At 42.6% G+C, this 20348-nt stretch overlaps 1 protein-coding gene across 6 annotated transcripts in view; it reads right to left on the bottom strand.

The window, feature by feature from the left end:
* Positions 1–20348, bottom strand: part of LOC311076416 (uncharacterized protein) — an 88519-nt gene that overhangs the window by 66128 nt on the left and 2043 nt on the right. The gene's annotated exons all lie outside the window — the stretch shown is intronic.

The raw sequence follows: 20348 nt of genomic DNA, 5'->3' as shown, positions 1-20348 counted from the left end.
AGTTTCATCATTGGCAGCTGACAAGCCACTCGCTAGCAACCAAATAGAGTACCCTAGCAACCGTTTAGAAAAACGTATATCTCTGCATCAGAACATCGTATAGAGATGGGGGTTGGCTCATTAGTTTCAGTTGGAAAACAGTCTGTAAATATCACCATGGTAACTGTGTATTCACATCCTAGCCACCATTTAGAGCCACCTAGCAACCATATTGCAACATATAGAAGCCATATTTCAGCTCCACAACATCGTACAGACATGGTTGTTGGCTCGTATGCAATCATGTACAACACCCTAGCAACCGAGTGGCGAGTTTTGCCACTGCAAGCACCACTTCACATTTTCTTCAGGAAATGTACATTCTAGTTATTAGTGGTGCTTGCTGAAAGCAAGGCATCACTATTGTTATTGCTCATACTTATTATTATTCTTTTTATTATTCTGGACAAAAGTTTGGCGCGTAACTCGCCCCGCACCGTTTGTCACAGACCCCTGAGTGAGGTGTCAAATCGACCGGCTCATTAAGGAGAGGTGTGCTATGACTTTTATAAGCGATCGGGGGTGCGGTGTTCGCCCCAGGGGTGAAAAAGCGGCCAAAAAAGTCCCATTGACTTAACATTGCGACGAACTTTGACCACACGTAGCTCTGAGCGAGGATTTCGCAGAAACGTGTGATTTGCCACATTTGAAGAGGCTAACAGGCTCTGTAAGAACATACCTCACAATGGGGTAAAAGTTGCACCCCTGGGGGGCAGGAGATGCCCAAAGTTGCCCCATTGACTTACTATGGGGAAGGAACGTCCCGTGAAACACACATGCATTTCCTACTATGGTAAATTGCATAGGGACTTTGTATTGAACGTAGCTCTGGATCACAGTGTCATAGAGACAAAAGGGAGGGCTCATTTTACTCAGACGACCAATCAGTCTCTCAGGATCATTGTGAAGCTATCAAGCCACGCCCTAGCAACCATTTACAGCCCCTTAGCAACAAGTTCCATAGACTTCCATTGAAAGAGTTCAAAGAGATATCTCCAGACTGAATTGTCATAGAAACATGAGGGTGGTCTCAGTTGACTCAGGGCAGCAAACAGCCAATCATGAATCACCTCAACACTTCCAAGCCCCTCCCTAGCAACCATTGTCGAGCACCTTAGCAACCAAAATCCAAAGAGGGATATCTTCCATTCTGAATGTCACAGAGGCATGGGAGTTGGTTTATATCATTCATAGTGACAAGAAGCCTTTGGACTTTAATGATTGGCAGCTGACAAGCCACTCCCTAGCAACCAAACAGAGTACCCTAGCAACCAAAATCCAAAGAGGCATATCTTCCATTCTGAATGTCGCAGAGGCATGGGAGTTGGTTTATATCATTCATAGTGACAAGCAGCCTTTGGAATTGCATCTTTGGCAGCTGCCAAGCCACTCCATAGAAACCAAACAGAGTACCCTAGCAACCAAAATCCAAAGAGGGATATCTTCCATTCTGTATGTCACAGAGGCATGGGAGTTGGATTATATCATTCATACTGACAAGCAGCCTTTGGAGTTTCATGATTGGCAGCTGCCAAGCTACTCCCTAGCAACCAAACAGAGTACCCTAGCAACCGTTTAGCAAAACGTATATCTCTGCATCAGAACATCGTATAGAGATGGGAGTTGGTTTATATCATTCATACTGACAAGAAGCCTTTGCAGTTTCATCATTAGCAGCTGCCAAGCAACTCCATAGCAACCAAACAGAGTACCCTAGCAACCATTTTACAAGACTTACATCTCTGCATCAGAATATTGTATAGAGATGGGGGTTGGCTCATTAGTTTCAGTTGGAAAACTGTCTGTAAATATCACCATGGTAACTGTGTATTCACACCCTAGCAACCGTTTAGAGCCACCTAGCAACCATATTGCAACATATAGAAGCCATATTTCAGCTCCACAACATCGTACAGACATGGTTGTTGGCTCGTATGCAATCATGTACGACACCCTAGCAACCGAGTGGCGAGTTTTGCCACTGCAAGCACCACTTCACATTTTCTTCAGGAAATGTACATTCTAGTTCTTTTTATTATTCTGGACAAAAGTTTGGCGCGTAACTCGCCCCGCACCGTTTGTCACAGACCCCTGAGTGAGGTGTCAAATCGACCGGCTCATTAAGGAGAGGTGTGCTATGACTTTTATAAGCGATCGGGGGTGCGGTGTTCGCCCCAGGGGCGAAAAAGCGGCCAAAAAAGTCCCATTGACTTAACATTGAGACGAACTTTGACCACACGTAGCTCTGAGCGAGGATTTCGCAGAAACGTGTGATTTGCCACATTTGAAGAGGCTAACAGGCTCTGTAAGAACATACCTCACAATGGGGTAAAAGTTGCACCCCTGGGGGGCAGGAGATGCCCAAAGTTGCCCCATTGACTTACTATGGGGAAGGAACGTCCCATGAAACACACATGCTTTTCCTACTATGGTAAATTGCATAGGGACTTTGTATTGAACGTAGCTCTGGATCACAGTGTCATAGAGACAAGGGGGAGGCCTCATTTTACTCAGACGACCAATCAGTCTCTCAGGATCATTGTGAAGCTATCAAGCCACGCCCTAGCAACCATTTAGAGCCCCTTAGCAACAAGTTCCATAGACTTCCATTGAAAGAGTTCAAAGAGATATCTCCAGACTGAATTGTCATAGAAACGTGGGGGTGGTCTCATTTGACTCGGGGCAGCAAACAGCCAATCATGAATCACCTCAACACTTCCAAGCCCCGCCCTAGCAACCATTGTCGAGCACCTTAGCAACCAAAATACAAAGAGGGATATCTTCCATTCTGAATGTCACAGAGGCATGGGAGTTGGTTTATATCATTCATAGTGACAAGAAGCCTTTGGAGTTTCATGATTGGCAGCTGACAAGCCACTCCCTAGCAACCAAACAGAGTACCCTAGCAACCAAAATTCAAAGAGGGATATCTTCCATTCTGAATGTCACAGATAAATGGGAGTTGGTTTATATCATTCATAGTGACAAGAAGCCTTTGCAGTTTCATAAATGGCAGCTGCCAAGCCACTCCATAGCAACCAAACAGAGTACCCTAGCAACCAAAATCCAAAGAAGGATATCTCCCATTCTGAATAATGCAGAGGTATGGGAGTTGGTTTATATCATTCGTAGTGACAAGAAGCCTTTGGAGTTTCATGATTGGCAGCTGACAAGCCACTCCCTAGCAACCAAACAGAGTACCCTAGCAACCAAAATCCAAAGACGGATATCTTCCATTCTGAATGTCGCAGAGGCATGGGAGTTGGTTTATATCATTCATACTGACAAGCAGCCTTTGAGTTTCATGATTGGCAGCTGCCAAGACACTCCCTAGCAACCAAACAGAGTACCCTAGCAACCAAAATCCAAAGAGGGATATCTTCCATTCTGAATGTCACAGAGGCATGGGAGTTGGTTTATATCATTCATAGTGACAAGAAGCCTTTGGAATTGCATCATTGGCAGCTGCCAAGTAACTCCATAGCAACCAAACAGAGTACCATAGCAACCAAAATCCAAAGAGGCATATCTTCCATTCTGAATGTCACAGAGGCATGGGAGTTGGATTATATCATTCATACTGACAAGAAGCCTTTGGAATTTCATCATTGGCAGCTGCCAAGACACTCCCTAGCAACCAAACAGAGTACCCTAGCAACCAAAATCCAAAGAGGGATATCTTCCATTCTGAATGTCACAGAGGCATGGAAGTTGGTTTATATATCATTCATAGTGACAAGAAGCCTTTGGAATTGCATCATTGGCAGCTGCCAAGTAACTCCATAGCAACCAAACAGAGTACCCTAGCAACCAAAATCCAAAGAGGCATATCTTCCATTCTGAATGTCGCAGAGGCATGGGAGTTGGTTTATATCATTCATAGTGACAAGAAGCCTTTGGAGTTTCATCATTGGCAGCTGACAAGCCACTCACTAGCAACCAAATAGAGTACCCTAGCAACCATTTAGCAAAACGTATATCTCTGCATCAGAACATCGTATAGAGATGGGGGTTGGCTCATTAGTTTCAGTTGGAAAACAGTCTGTAAATATCACCATGGTAACTGTGTATTCACACCCTAGCAACCATTTAGAGCCACCTAGCAACCATATTGCAACATATAGAAGCCATATTTCAGCTCCACAACATCGTACAGACATGGTTGTTGGCTCATATGCAATCATGTACAACACCCTAGCAACCGAGTGGCGAGTTTTGCCACTGCAAGCACCACTTCACATTTTCTTCAGGAAATGTACATTCTAGTTATTATTATTCTACTTCTTTTTATTATTCTGGACAAAAGTTTGGCGCGAAACTCGCCCCGCACCGTTTGTCACAGACCCCTGAGTGAGGGGTCAAATCGAGCGGCTCATTGAGGAGAGGTGTGCTATGACTTTTCTAAGCGATCGGGTGTACGATGTTCGCACAGCGGACGAAAAAGCGGCCAAAAAAGTCCCATTGACTTTACATTGGGAGTTCTAAAAATATTTGAATCCCAACCGACGTTTTCACACACACACCACTCCAAAGGGCCTGACACCCCTGCGTCTCTCCCTCTCTCTCTCCCTCAGAGAATTTATATTATCAAGCAGCCAATAAGTAATGGCCCAAAATCTTCATAGCCACACCCTAGCAACCAGTTTCAGCACCCTAGCAACCACTAAGAGCTCCCTAGCAACCACCCTAAACCAAAAAAAAACATTTTTAAATTTTTTAAATATTTTTTAAAGCAATTTTACTCTCGTGGCCTTGCGATATCGCTCCATGCTTGTGCCTATTCGGCCATAGGCACGAGGCCGCAGGCCGAGTGCCGTACAGAAGGCACTCGTTATTAAAGATTTTAAGAACTCTATAAAAACTCCATAGTAACCATATTTGACAACTACCAACCACCTAGTAACACCATAGCAACTAACAAAAACACCTTAGCAACCACCCTGAACACCCTAGCAACGTCTAGAAATGCTCTAGTAACCACAAAAAACTCTAGCAAGCACCCAGAACACCCTAGCAACTGCCTAGCAACCACCTAGAACACCTAGCAACTGCCTAGCAACCACCCAGAACACCTAGCAACCAACCAGAACACCCTAGCAACTGCCTAGCAATGCCCTAGTATCCACCCAGAATACCATAGCAACTGCCTAGCAACACCATAGCAACCACCCAGAACACCCTAGCAACCACCTAGCAACGCCCTAGCAACCACCAAGAATACCCTAGCAACTGCCTAGCAACCACCAAGAATACCCTAGCAACTGCCTAGCAACCACCCAGAACACCTTAGCAACTGCCTAGCAACACTATAGCAACCACCCAGAACACCCTAGCAACCACCTGGCAACAGCATCTAGCTAAAAACATGCTGGCAACATGCTAATCAAGCTAGCATCATGCTAGCAACATGCTAATCATGCTAACATTATGCTACCAACATGCTAATAAAGCTAGCATCATGCTAACAACATGCTAATCAAGCTAGCATAATGCTAGCATCATGCTAATCAAGCTAGCATCATGCTAACAACATGCTAATCATGCTAGCAACATGCTAATCAAGCTAGCATAATGCTAATCAAGCTAGCATCATGCTAGCAACATGCTAATAATGCTAGCATTATGCTACCAACATGCTAATAAAGCTAGCATCATGCTAACAACATGCTAATCAAGCTAGCATAATGCTAGCATAATGCTAATCAAGCTAGCATCATGCTAGCAACATGCTAATCATGCTAGCATTATGCTAGCAACATGCTAATCAAGCTAGCATCATGCTAGCAACATGCTAATCATGCTAGCAACATGCTAATCATGTTAACATCTAGCTAAAAACATGCTAGCAACATGCTAATCATGCTAGCATCTTGTTAAAAGCATGCTAGCAACATGCTAATCATGCTAGCATCATCCAACCAACATGCTAATCATGCTAACAACATGCTAATCCTGCTAGCATCATTCTAACAACATGTTAATCATAGTAAATCATGCTGGAATATGTTAAATCGTAATAAATCATCTTAGAAACATGGTAAATTGTGGTAAATAATGCTAAAATATGGTATATCATGGTATCACAACATGTCAATTGTGTTAGCATCTGCCCAGTGGCGAATTTTGCCACTGCAAGCACCACTTCACATTTTCTTCAGGAAATGTACATTCTAGTTAGTGGTGCTTGCTGAAAGCAAGGCATCACTATTGTTCTCTTGCATACTTATTATTATTATTCTTCTTATTATTCTGGACAAAGTTTGGCGCGTAACTCGCCCCGCACCATTTGTCTCAGACCCCTGAGTGAGGTGTCAAATCGACCGGCTCATTGAGGAGAGGTGTGGTATGACTTTTATAAGCGATCGGGGGTGCGGTGTTCACCCCAGGGGCGAAAAAGCGGCCAAAAAAGTCCCATTGACTTAACATTGCGACGAACTTTGACCACACGTAGCTCTGAGCGAGGATTTCGCAGTAACGTGTGATTTGCCACATTTGAAGAGGCTGACAGGCTCTGTAAGAACATACCTCACAATGGGGTAAAAGTTGCACCCCTGGGGGGCAGGAGATGCCCAAAGTTGCCCCATTGACTTACTATGGGGAAGGAACGTCCTGTGAAACACACATGCTTTTCCTACTATGGTAAATTGCATAGGGACTTTGTATTGAACATAGCTCTGGATCACAGTGTCATAGAGACAAGGGGGAGGGCTCATTTTACTCAGATGACCAATCAGTCTCTCAGGATCATTGTGAAGCTATCAAGCCACGCCCTAGCAACCATTTAGAGCCCCTTAGCAACAAGTTCCATAGACTTCCATTGAAAGAGTTCAAAGAGATATCTCCGGACTGAATTGTCATAGAAACATGGGGGTGGTCTCATTTGACTCGGGGCAGCAAACAGCCAATCATGAATCACCTCAACACTTCCAAGCCCCTCCCTAGCAACCATTGTCGAGCACCTTAGCAACCAAAATCCAAAGAGGGATATCTTCCATTCTGAATGTCACAGAGGCATGGGAGTTGGTTTATATCATTCATAGTGACAAGAAGCCTTTGGAGTTTCATGATTGGCAGCTGACAAGCCACTCCCTAGCAACCAAACAGAGTACCCTAGCAACCAAAATCCAAAGAGGGATATCTTCCATTCTGAATGTCGCAGAGGCATGGGAGTTGGTTTATATCATTCATAGTGACAAGAAGCCTTTGGAGTTTCATGATTGGGAGCTGACAAGCCACTCCCTAGCAACCAAACAGAGTACCCTAGCAACCAAAATCCAAAGAGGCATATCTTCCATTCTGAATGTCGCAGAGGCATGGGAGTTGGTTTATATCATTCATAGTGACAAGAAGCCTTTGGAGTTTCATCATTGGCAGCTGCCAAGCCACTCGCTAGCAACCAAATAGAGTACCCTAGCAACCGTTTAGCAAAATGTATATCTCTGCATCAGAACATCGTATAGAGATGGGGGTTGGCTCATTAGTTTCAGTTGGAAAACAGTCTGTAAATATCACCATGGTAACTGTGTATTCACACCCTAGCAACCATTTAGAGCCACCTAGCAACCATATTGCAACATATAGAAGCCATATTTCAGCTCCACAACATCGTACAGACATGGTTGTTGGCTTGTATGCAATCATGTACAACACCCTAGCAACCGAGTGGCGAGTTTTGCCACTGCAAGCACCACTTCACATTTTCTTCAGGAAATGTACATTCTAGTTATTCTTATTATTATTCTGGACAAAGTTTGGCGCGTAACTCGTCCCGCACCGTTTGTCACAGACCCATGAATGAGGTGTCAAATCGACCGGCTCATTGAGGAGAGGTGTGCTATGACTTTTATAAGCGATCAGGGGTGCGGTGTTCGCCCCAGGGGCGAAAAAGCGGCCCAAAAAGTCCCATTGACTTAACATTGCGACAAACTTTGAGCACTCGTAGCTCTGAGTGAGGATTTCGCAGAAACGTGTGATTTGCCACATTTGAAGAGGCTGACAGGCTCTGTAAGAACATACCTCACAATGGGGTAAAAGTTGCACCCCTGGGGGGCAGGAGCGTCCCAAAGTTTCCCCATTGAAATTTTTCTAGTATTACATTCTTACTATTCCGTAAATTTTTTTAGAGCACTCCTCCTCCCGCAGCTTTTGTCACAGACCCATGAATGAGGCGTCAAATCGTGCGGCCTATTGATGAGAAGTGTCCACTGACTTTTATAAGAGATCGGGGGTACAGTGTTCGCCCCAGGGGCGAACGAAAAGCCCAAAAAGTCCCATTGACTTAACATTGCGCCAAACTTTGAGCACTCGGAGCTCTGAGCGAGGATTTCGCAGAAACATGTAATTTGCCACATTTGAAGAGGCTGACAGGCTCTGTAGGAACATACCTCACAATGGGGTAAAAGTTGCACCCCTGGGGGGCAGGAGAGGCCCAAAGTTGCCCCATTGACTTACTATGGGGAAGGAACGTCCCGTGAAACACACATGCTTTTCCTACTATGGTAAATTGCATAGGGACTTTGTATTGAACGTAGCTCTGGATCACAGTGTCATAGAGACAAGGGGGAGGGCTCATTTTACTCAGACGACCAATCAGTCTCTCAAGATCATTGTGAAGCTATCAAGCCACGCCCTGGCAACCATTTAGAGCCCCTTAGCAACAAGTTCCATAGACTTCCATTGAAAGAGTTCAAAGAGATATCTCCAGACTGAATTGTCATAGAAACATGGGGGTGGTCTCAGTTGACTCGGGGCAGCAAACAGCCAATCATGAATCACCTCAACACTTCCAAGCCCCTCCCTAGCAACCATTGTCGAGCACCTTAGCAACCAAAATCCAAAGAGGGCTATCTTCCATTCTGAAGGTCACAGACGCATGGGAGTTGGTTTATATCATTCATAGTGACAAGAAGCCTTTGAAATTTTATGATTGGCAGCTGACAAGCCACTCCCTAGCAACCAAACAGTGTACCCTAGCAACCAAAATCCAAAGAGGGATATCTTCCATTCTGAATGTCGCAGAGGCATGGGAGTTGGTTTATATCATTCATACTGACAACAGGCCTTTGGAATTTCATGATTGGCAGCTGACAAGCCACTCCATAGCAACCAAACAGAGTACCCTAGCAACCAAAAACCAAAGAGGGATATCTTCCATTCTGAATGTCGCAGAGGCATGGGAGTTGGTTTATATCATTCATACTGACAACAAGCCTTTGGAATTTCATGATTGGCAGCTGACAAGCCACTCCATAGCAACCAAACAGAGTACCCTAGCAACCAACTCCAAAGAGGCATATCTTCCATTCGGAATGTCACAGAGGCATGGGAGTTGATTTATATCATTCATACTGACAAGCAGCCTTTGCAGTTTCATCATTAGCAGCTGCCAAGCCACTCCCTAGCAACCAAACAGAGTACCCTAGCAACCATTTTACAAGACCTATATCTCTGCATCAGAACATTGTATAGAGATGGGGGTTGGCTCGTTAGTTTCAGTTGGAAAACAGTCTGTAAATATCACCATGGTATCTGTGTATTCACACCCTAGCAACCATTTATAGCCACCTAGCAACCAAATTGCAACATATAGAAGCCATATTTCAGCTCCACAACATCGTACAGACATGGTTTTTGGCTCAAATGCAATCATGTACAACACCCTAGCAACCGAGTGGCGAGTTTTGCTTCTGCAAGCACCACTTCACATTTTCTTCAGGAAATGTACACATTCTAGTTATTATTATTCTTCTTTTTATTATTCCACACAAAGTTTGGCGCGTAACTCGTCCCGCACCGTTTGTCACAGATCCATGAATGAGGTGTCAAATCGACCGGCTCATTAAGGAGAGGTGTGCTATGACTTTTATAAGCGATCGGGGGTGCGGTGTTCGCCCCAGGGGCGAAAAAGCGTCCGAAAAATCCCATAGACTTAACATTGCGACAAACTTTGACGAGTCATAACTCTGAGCGACGATTTCGCAGAAACGTGTGATTTGCCACATTTGAAGAGGCTGACAGGCTCTGTAAGAACATACCTCTCAATGGGGTAAAAGTTGCACCCCTGGGGGGCAGGAGATGCCCAAAGTTGCCCCTTTGACTTACTATGGGGAAGGAACGTCCCGTGAAACACACATGCTTTTCCTACTATGGTAAATTGCATAGGGACTTTGTATTGAACGTAGCTCTGGATCACAGTGTCATAGAGACAAGGGGGAGGGCTCATTTTACTCATTTGACCAATCAGTCTCTCAGGATCATTGTGAAGCTATCAAGCCACGCCCTAGCAACCATTTAGAGCCCCTTAGCAACAAGTTCCATAGACTTCCATTGAAAGAGTTCAAAGAGATATCTCCGGACTGAATTGTCATAGAAACATGGGGGTGGTCTCATTTGACTCGGGGCAGCAAACAGCCAATCATGAATCACCTCAACACTTCCAAGCCCCTCCCTAGCAACCATTGTCGAGCACCTTAGCAACCAAAATCCAAAGAGGGATATCTTCCATTCTGAATGTCACAGAGGCATGGGAGTTGGTTTATATCATTCATAGTGACGAGAAGCCTTTGGAGTTTCATGATTGGCAGCTGACAAGCCACTCCCTAGCAACCAAACAGAGTACCCTAGCAACCAAAATCCAAAGAGGGATATCTTCCATTCTGAATGTCGCAGAGGCATGGGAGTTGGTTTATATCATTCATAGTGACAAGAAGCCTTTGGAGTTTCATGATTGGGAGCTGACAAGCCACTCCCTAGCAACCAAACAGAGTACCCTAGCAACCAAAATCCAAAGAGGCATATCTTCCATTCTGAAGTTCGCAGAGGCATGGGAGTTGGTTTATATCATTCATAGTGACAAGAAGCCTTTGGAGTTTCATCATTGGCAGCTGCCAAGCCACTCGCTAGCAACCAAATAGAGTACCCTAGCAACCGTTTAGCAAAACATATATCTCTGCATCAGAACATCGTATAGAGATGGGGGTTGGCTCATTAGTTTCAGTTGGAAAACAGTCTGTAAATATCACCATGGTAACTGTGTATTCACACCCTAGCAACCATTTAGAGCCACCTAGCAACCATATTGCAACATATAGAAGCCATATTTCAGCTCCACAACATCGTACAGGCATGGTTGTTGGCTCGTATGCAATCATGTACAACACCCTAGCAACCGAGTGGTGAGTTTTGTCACTGCAAGCACCACTTCACATTTTCTTCAGGAAATGTACATTCTAGTTAGTGGTGCTTGCTGAAAGCAAGGCATCACTATTGTTATTGCTCATACTTATTATTCTTATTATTATTATTATTATTATTATTATTATTCTGGACAAAGTTTGGCGCGAAACTCGCCCCGCACCGTTTGTCACAGACCCCTGAGTGAAGTGTCAAATCGACCGGCTCATTGAGGAGAGGTGTGCTATGACTTTTCTAAGCGATCGGGTGTACGATGTTCGCACAGCGGACGAAAAAGCGGCCAAAAAAGTCCCCATTGACTTTACATTGGGCATTCTAAAAAAATTCAAATCCCAACCGACATTTTCACACACACACCACTCCAAAGGGCCTGACACCCCTGCGTCTCTCCCTCTCTCTCTCCCTCAGAGGATTTATATTATCAATCAGCCAATAAGTTATGGCCTAAAATCTTCATAGCCACACCCTAGCAACCAGTTTCAGCACCCTAGCAACCACTAAGAGCTCCCTAGCAACCACCCTAAACCAAAAAAAAACATTTTTTTATTTTTTTAATATTTTTTAAAGCAATTTTACTCTCGTGGCCTTGCGATATCGCTCCATGCTTGTGCCTATTCGGCCATAGGCACGAGGCCGCAGGCCGAGTGCCGTACAGAAGGCACTCGTTATTAAAAAATTTAAGAACTCTATAAAAACTCCATAGTAACCATATTTGACAACTACCAACCACCTAGTAACACCATAGCAACTAACAAAAACACCTTAGCAACCACCCTGAACACCCTAGCAACGTCGGGAAATGCTCTAGTAACCACAAAAAACTCTAGCAAGCACCCAGAACACCCTAGCAACTGCCTAGCAACCACCTAGAACACCTAGCAACTGCCTAGCAACCACCCAGAACACCTAGCAACAACCCAGAACACCTAGCAACTGCCTAGCAATGCCCTAGCATCCACCCAGAATACCATAGCAACTGCCTAGCAACACCATAGCAACCACCCAGAACACCCTAGCAACCACCTAGCAACGCCCTAGCAACCACCAAGAATACCCTAGAAACTGCCTAGCAACCACCAAGAATACCCTAGCAACTGCCTAGCAACCACCCAGAACACCCTAGCAACCACCTGGCAACAGCATCTTGCTAAAAACAAGCTGGCAACATGCTAATCAAGCTAGCATCATGCTAGCAACATGCTAATCAAGCTAGCATCATGCTATCAACATGCTAATCAAGCTAGCATCATGCTAGCAACATGCTAATCATGCTAGCAACATGCTAATCAAGCTAGCATCATGCTAGCAACATGCTAATCATGCTAGCATTATGCTATCAACATGCTAATAAAGCTAGCATCATGCTAACAACATGCTAATCAAGCTAGCATAATGCTAGCATCATGCTAATCAAGCTAGCATCATGCTAGCAACATGCTAATCATGCTAGCATTATGCTAGCAACATGCTAATCAAGCTAGCATCATGCTAGCAACATGCTAATCATGCTAGCAACATGCTAATAAAGCTAGCATAATGCTAACAACATGCTAATCATGTTAGTATCTAGCTAAAAACATGCTAGCAAAATGCTAATTATGCTAGCATCTTGTTAAAAGCATGCTAGCAACATGCTAATCATGCTAGCATCTTGTTAAAAGCATGCTAGCAACATGCTAATCATGTTAGCATCATCCAACCAACATGCTAATCATGCTAACAACATGCTAATCCTGCTAGCATCATTCTAACAACATGTTAATCATAGTAAATCATGCTGGAATGTGGTAAATCGTAATAAATCATCTTAGAAACATGGTAAATCGTGGTAAATAATGCTAAAATGTGGTATATCATGGTATCACAACATGTTAATTGTGTTAGCATCTGCCCAGTGGTGAATTTTGCCACTGCAAGCACCACTTCACATTTTCTTCAGGAAATGTACATTCTAGTTATTATTCTTCTTTTTATTATTCCACACAAAGTTTGGCGCGTAACTCGTCCCGCACCGTTTGTCACAGATCCATGAATGAGGTGTCAAATCGACCGGCTCATTAAGGAGAGGTGTGCTATGACTTTTATAAGCGATCGGGGGTGCGGTGTTCGCCCCAGGGGCGAAAAAGCGTCCGAAAAATCCCATAGACTTAACATTGCGACAAACTTTGACGAGTCATAACTCTGAGCGACGATTTCGCAGAAACGTGTGATTTGCCACATTTGAAGAGGCTGACAGGCTCTGTAAGAACATACCTCTCAATGGGGTAAAAGTTGCACCCCTGGGGGGCAGGAGATGCCCAAAGTTGCCCCTTTGACTTACTATGGGGAAGGAACGTCCCGTGAAACACACATGCTTTTCCTACTATGGTAAATTGCATAGGGACTTTGTATTGAACGTAGCTCTGGATCACAGTGTCATAGAGACAAGGGGGAGGGCTCATTTTACTCAGACGACCAATCAGTCTCTCAGGATCATTGTGAAGCTATCAAGCCACGCCCTAGCAACCATTTAGAGCCCCTTAGCAACAAGTTCCATAGACTTCCATTGAAAGAGTTCAAAGAGATATCTCCAGACTGAATTGTCATAGAAACATGGGGGTGGTCTCATTTGACTCGGGGCAGCAAACAGCCAATCATGAATCACCTAAACACTTCCAAGCCCCTCCCTAGCAACCATTGTCGAGCACCTTAGCAACCAAAATCCAAAGAGGGATATCTTCCATTCTGAATGTCACAGAGGCATGGGAGTTGGTTTATATCATTAATACTGACAAGAAGCCTTTGGAGTTTCATGATTGGCAGCTGACAAGCCACTCCCTAGCAACCAAACAGAGTACCCTAGCAACCAAAATCCAAAGAGGGTTATCTTCCATTCTGAATGTCGCAGAGGCATGGGAGTTGGTTTATATCATTCATACTGACAAGCAGCCTTTGGAGTTTCATGATTGGCAGCTGACAAGCCACTCCCTAGCAACCAAACAGAGTACCCTAGCAACCAAAATCCAAAGAGGGATATCTTCCATTCTGAATGTCACAGAGGCATGGGAGTTGGTTTATATCATTCATAGTGACAAGAAGCCTTTGGAATTTCATCATTGGCAGCTGCCAAGTAACTCCATAGCAACCAAAAAGAGTACCCTAGCAACCGTTTAGCAAAACGTATATCTCTGCATCAAAACATAGTATAGAGATGGGACTTGGCTCTTTTGACTAAATCATGGTAAACTATGGTAAATCATCCTAGAATCATAGTAAATCATACTAAAACATGGTAAATCATGGTATACTATAGTAAATCATAGTAAACTATGGTAAATCGTGGTAAATCATGGTAAACTATGGTAAATCATGCTAGAATCATAGTAAATCATACTTGAACATGGTAAATCATGGTAAACTATGGTAAATCATGGTAAACTATGGTAAATCATGGTAAACTATGATAAATCAGGGTAAACTATGATAAATCATGCTAAAATCAGTAAATCATACTTGAACATGGTATATCATGGTATACTATAGTAAATCATGGTAAACTATGGTAAATCGTGGTAAATCATGGTAAACTATGGTAAATCATGGTAAACTATGGTAAATCATGCTAGAATCAGTAAATCATACTTCAACATGGTAAATCATGGTATACTATAGTAAATCATGGTAAACTATGGTAAATCATGGTAAACTATGGTAAATCATGGTAAACTATGATAAATCATGCTAGAATCAGTAAATCATACTTGAACATGGTATATCATGGTATACTATAGTAAATCATGGTAAACTATGGTAAATCGTGGTAAATCATGGTAAACTATGGTAAATCATGGTAAACTATGGTAAATCATGCTAGAATCATAGTAAATCATACTTGAACATGGTAAATCATGGTATACTATAGTAAATCATGGTAAATCATGGTAAACTATGGTAAATCATGGTAAACTATGATAAATCATGCTAAAATCAGTAAATCATACTTGAACATGGTATATCATGGTATACTATAGTAAATCATGGTAAACTATGGTAAATCGTGGTAAATCATGGTAAACTATGGTAAATCATGGTAAACTATGGTAAATCATGCTAGAATCAGTAAATCATACTTCAACATGGTAAATCATGGTATACTATAGTAAATCATGGTAAACTATGGTAAATCATGGTAAACTATGATAAATCATGCTAGAATCAGTAAATCATACTTGAACATGGTATATCATGGTATTCTATAGTAAATCATGGTAAACTATGGTAAATCGTGGTAAATCATGGTAAACTATGGTAAATCATGCTAGAATCAGTAAATCATACTTCAACATGGTAAATCATGGTATACTATAGTAAATCGTGGTAAATCGTGGTAAACTATGGTAAATCATGGTAAACTATGGTAAATCATGCTAGAATCAGTAAATCATACTTGAACATGGTAAATCATGGTATACTATAGTAAATCATGGTAAACTATGGTAAATTGTGGTAAATCATGTTAAACTATGGTAAATCATGGTAAACTATGGTAAATCATGCTAGAATCAGTAAATCATACTTCAACATGGTAAATCATGGTATACTATAGTAAATCGTGGTAAATCATGGTAGAATCATAGTAAATCATACTTGAACATGGTAAATCATGGTATACTATAGTAAATCTGGTAAACTATGGTAAATTGTGGTAAATCATGGTAAACTATGGTAAATCATGGTAAACCATGCTAGCAACATGGTAAAACAAGCTAGCATCATGCTAGCTACATGCTAATCATGCTAACATGATGCTAGCATGATGCTAATAATGCTAGCATGATGCTAGCAACATGCTAATAATGCTAGCATGATACTAGCTACATGCTAATCATGCTAGCTTCTTGCTACAAACATGCTAGCAAACGTGCTATTCATGTTAGCATCTTGTTAAAAAATGCTAGCATCATGCTAACAACATGCTAATCATGCTAGCTACATTCACGTTAGCTTTTGCTAAAAACATGCTAGCATGATGCTAGCAACATGCAAATCATATTAGCACCATGCTAGCAACATGCTAGCATTATGTTAGTCACATGCTTATAATGCTAGCATGATGATAATTTTGTTATAATCTTGCTAAAAACTAGCTAAACGCACTTTAGCAACCGAGTGGTGAGTTTTGTCACTGCAAGCACCACTTCACATTTTCTTCAGGAAATGTACATTCTAGTTATTCTTATTTTTATTCTGGACAAAGTTTGGCGCGAAACTCGCCCCGCACCGTTTGTCTCAGACCACTGAGTGAGGCATCAAATCGACCGGCTCATTAAGGAGAGGTGTGCTATGACTTTTCTAAGCGATCGGGTGTACGATGTTCGCACAGCGGGCAAAAAAGCGGCCAAAAAAGTCCCATTGACTTTACATTGGGAGTTCTAAAAATATTTGAATCCCAACCGACGTTTTCACACACACAGACTCCAAAGGGCCTGACACCCCTGCGTCTCTCCCTCTCTCTCTCCCTCAGAGGATTTATATTATCAAGCAGCCAATAAGTAATGGCCTAAAATCTTCATAGCCACACCCTAGCAAACAGTTTCAGCACCCTAGCAACCACTAAGACCTCCCTAGCAACCACCCTAAACCAAAAAAAAATGTTTTTTACATTTTTTTGTATTTTTTAACGCAATATTACACTCGTGGCCTTGCGATATTGCTCCATGCTTGTGCCTATTCGGCCATAGGCACGAGGCCGCAGGCCGAGTGCCGTACTGAAGGCACTCGTTATTAAAGATTTTAATAACTCTATAAAAACTCCATAGCAACCATCTTTGACAACTACCAACCACCTAGTAACACCATAGCAACTAAAAAAAATACCTTAGCAACCATCCTGAACACCCTAGCAACGTCTAGAAACGCTCTAGTAACCACCAAAAATACCGTAGCAACCACCCAGAACACCCTAGCAACTGTCTAGCAACCCCCCAGAACACCTAGCAACTGCCTAGCAACCACCCAGAACACCCTAGCAACTGCCTAGCAACGCCCTAGCATCCACCCAAAATACCATAGCAACTGCCTAGCAACACCATAGCAACCACCCAGAACACCCTAGCAACCACCAAGAATACCCTAGCAACGCCCTAGCAACCACCCAGAATACCCTAGCAACCACCTAGCAACACCATAGCAACCACCCAGAATACCCTAGCAACTGCCTAGCAACGCCCTAGCAACCACCCAGAATACCCTAGCAACCGCCTAGCAATGCCCTAGCAACCACCCAGAATACTAGAGGTCGACCGATTCATCGGTTTTGCCGATTAATCGGCACCGATAGTTGATTGGTGGAACTATCGTTATCGGCAAAAATACATACCGATAGTTTTTCCTGGTTGCGTCTGTTGCTGGAGCGGCTGAGAAGCGCGCGCTGTCATTCATTACACAGTAAGAGAGAGCTGAGAAGGCTCTGCTGGCATCATGCAGTACAAGAGCGGCCTCTAGAGGTGTAATACAAACTATCACTGATGCCTCCTGTTGTTTATTTCCACACGTGATTCTGCGTGCTGCACTGAGAGCACACGCTGCGTGGAGAGCGCTCAGATGCGCGTTTAACCCACCAACAGCTAAAAGGTATTTTTCATATCATTTTAAAGCGATTAATTTGTTGACTAAATGCTGCATTAGTAGAGAAAGAACAGCACAACAGTTTGTTTGTTTGCCTTCGAGGCTGAGAGGACGCTAACATTAGTACCAGTACCTCAAGTGGTTAAAACACAGACAAAAATAAACTAAGTCCGAACCGAATGTTTAATGTCACAATTGTTAACATCTATTTGCATTAGTTTATATCCAGCTAGTCACTTTTATGCATTAAATATGCAGAGAAGTTGCATATTTAAAGCTAGAGATGTAAGATAGCAAACTGATATGTTTATACAGCCGACAGAAACATAAATCAGAAAAGCATTCGATTTCGGTTATTTTTTCATCATCACTTTAATATGTATTTTGTTATTTTGATTAGATAATCATCAAGTGTTTATAAAATAGAAGCAAAAGTGTGAGACTATACATGTAATATTTATGTCATTTCAATGCTCTGGCGTTGTAGATATTTAAAGTTGGCCATCTTTAAGCATGACTGTTTGGATTTATATGAAATGATAACACTTACAATAAAATTCCATATGTAACATTAACTATGGTTAATAACTGCTGTATAAGGATTGTTCATTGTTTGTTTGTTAATTAACATGTACTAATACATTTTTAAATTAAGGTTTTTATTTGTTTACCATTTGTTAACCATCAAACTAACATGAATGATCAAGGTGCAATTTGTTTTTATCCAGTATCAATTTTAAAAACTATCAGTTCATTAATCGGTTATCGGCAAGTATGGCCCAACCTAGCTATCGTTATCGGTAAAATCCACTATCGGTCGACCTCTACAGAATACCCTAGCAACCAGCTAACAACACCATAGCAACCACCCAGAACACCATAGCAACCGCCTAGCAACACCATAGCAACCACCCAGAATACCCTAGCAACACCATAGCAACCACCCAGAACAGCCTAGCAAACACCTAGCAACACCCTAGCAACCACCAAGAATACCCTAGCAACCGCCTAGCAACCACCCAGAATACCCTAGCAACCGCCTAGCAACACCATAGCAACCACCAAGAATACCCTAGCAACCGCCTAGCAACCACCCAGTATACCCTAGCAACCACCTAGCAACACCATAGCAACCACCCAGAACACCCTAGCAACCGCCTAGCAACCACCCAAAACACCCTAGCAACCGCCTAGCAACCACCCAAGACACCCTAGCAACCACCCAGAACACCCTAGCAACCGCCTAGCAACACCATAGCAACCACCCAAAACACCCTAGCAACCGCCTAGCAACCACCCAAGACACCCTAGCAACCACCCAGAACACCCTAGCAACCGCCTAGCAACACCATAGCAACCACCCAAAACACCCTAGCAACCGCCTAGCAACCACTCAGAATACCCTAGCAACCGCCTAGCAACCACCCAAAACACCCTAGCAACCGCCTAGCAACCACCCAAGACACCCTAGCAACCACCCAGAATACCCTAGCAACTGCCTAGCAACACCCTAGCAACCACCCAGAACACCCTAGCAACCGCCTAGCAACACCCTAGCAACCACCCAAAATACCTTAGCAACCGCCTAGCAACACCATAGCAACCACCCAGAACACCCTAGCAACCGCCTAGCAACCACCAACATACCTTAGCAACTGCCTAGCAACACCCTAGCAACCACCAAAAATACCCTAGCAACCGCTTAGCAACACCCTAGCAACCACCCAGAAAACACAAGCAACCACCTAGCAACAACCAAAACACCTTAGCAACCCACTAGATAACCCCCAACAACTTTTTAACTTTAAACTACTTTAAACTTCAAACTAATTTAAACTTTAAGCTAATTTAAACTTCAAACTAATTTAAACTTTAAACTACTTTAAACTTCAAACTAATTTAAACTTTAAACTACATTAAACTTTAAACTAATTTAAACTAATTTAAACTTTAAACTAATTTAAACTTCAAACTAATTTAAACTTTAAACTACTTTAAACTTCAAACTAATTTAAACTACTTTAAACTTTAAACTAATTTAAACTCCAAACTATTTTAAACTTCTTCAAACTTTCTGGTCCAAACTTTCTCAAGCCAACTTAAAGTTTGTCTCGACGAACTTTTGCATCTAGTTTATAATTGAGGAACATACTTATGTGGAGCCAAAGGACCGGAGATTGCAAAAAAACAAGGGTTAATGTCGGGATAGCTTTTTCCAGGTGGAAAGAGTTGATGCAGGAGAAATCTTTCAAATGAGACGCTGAACTTGCCTGCTTTCTTCTCAACAGGTTAGTCAACATTATGGTCTAAATTACAATTTTCATTGCTTGGTCGCTTCTTTGCCTTTGGAAACTTTCAATTCTATCAAACACCCGTTTGTTTGTTGTGTCAAGTTGCAGTTTGTTTGAAATAACAAACCTGTTCACCCGAAGGAAAACTCGATGAAGTGCTATTAGAAGACATCTTGTAATAGCTTTTTGGTACATAACGGCTACCAGAGAAGCAACACG

This window comes from Abramis brama, assembly GCF_963993115.1.
Source record: "Abramis brama genome assembly, chromosome: 1".
In the NCBI taxonomy this organism is placed as follows: domain Eukaryota; kingdom Metazoa; phylum Chordata; class Actinopteri; order Cypriniformes; family Leuciscidae; genus Abramis; species Abramis brama.
This window is presented reverse-complemented; position numbering and strand designations above follow the sequence as displayed.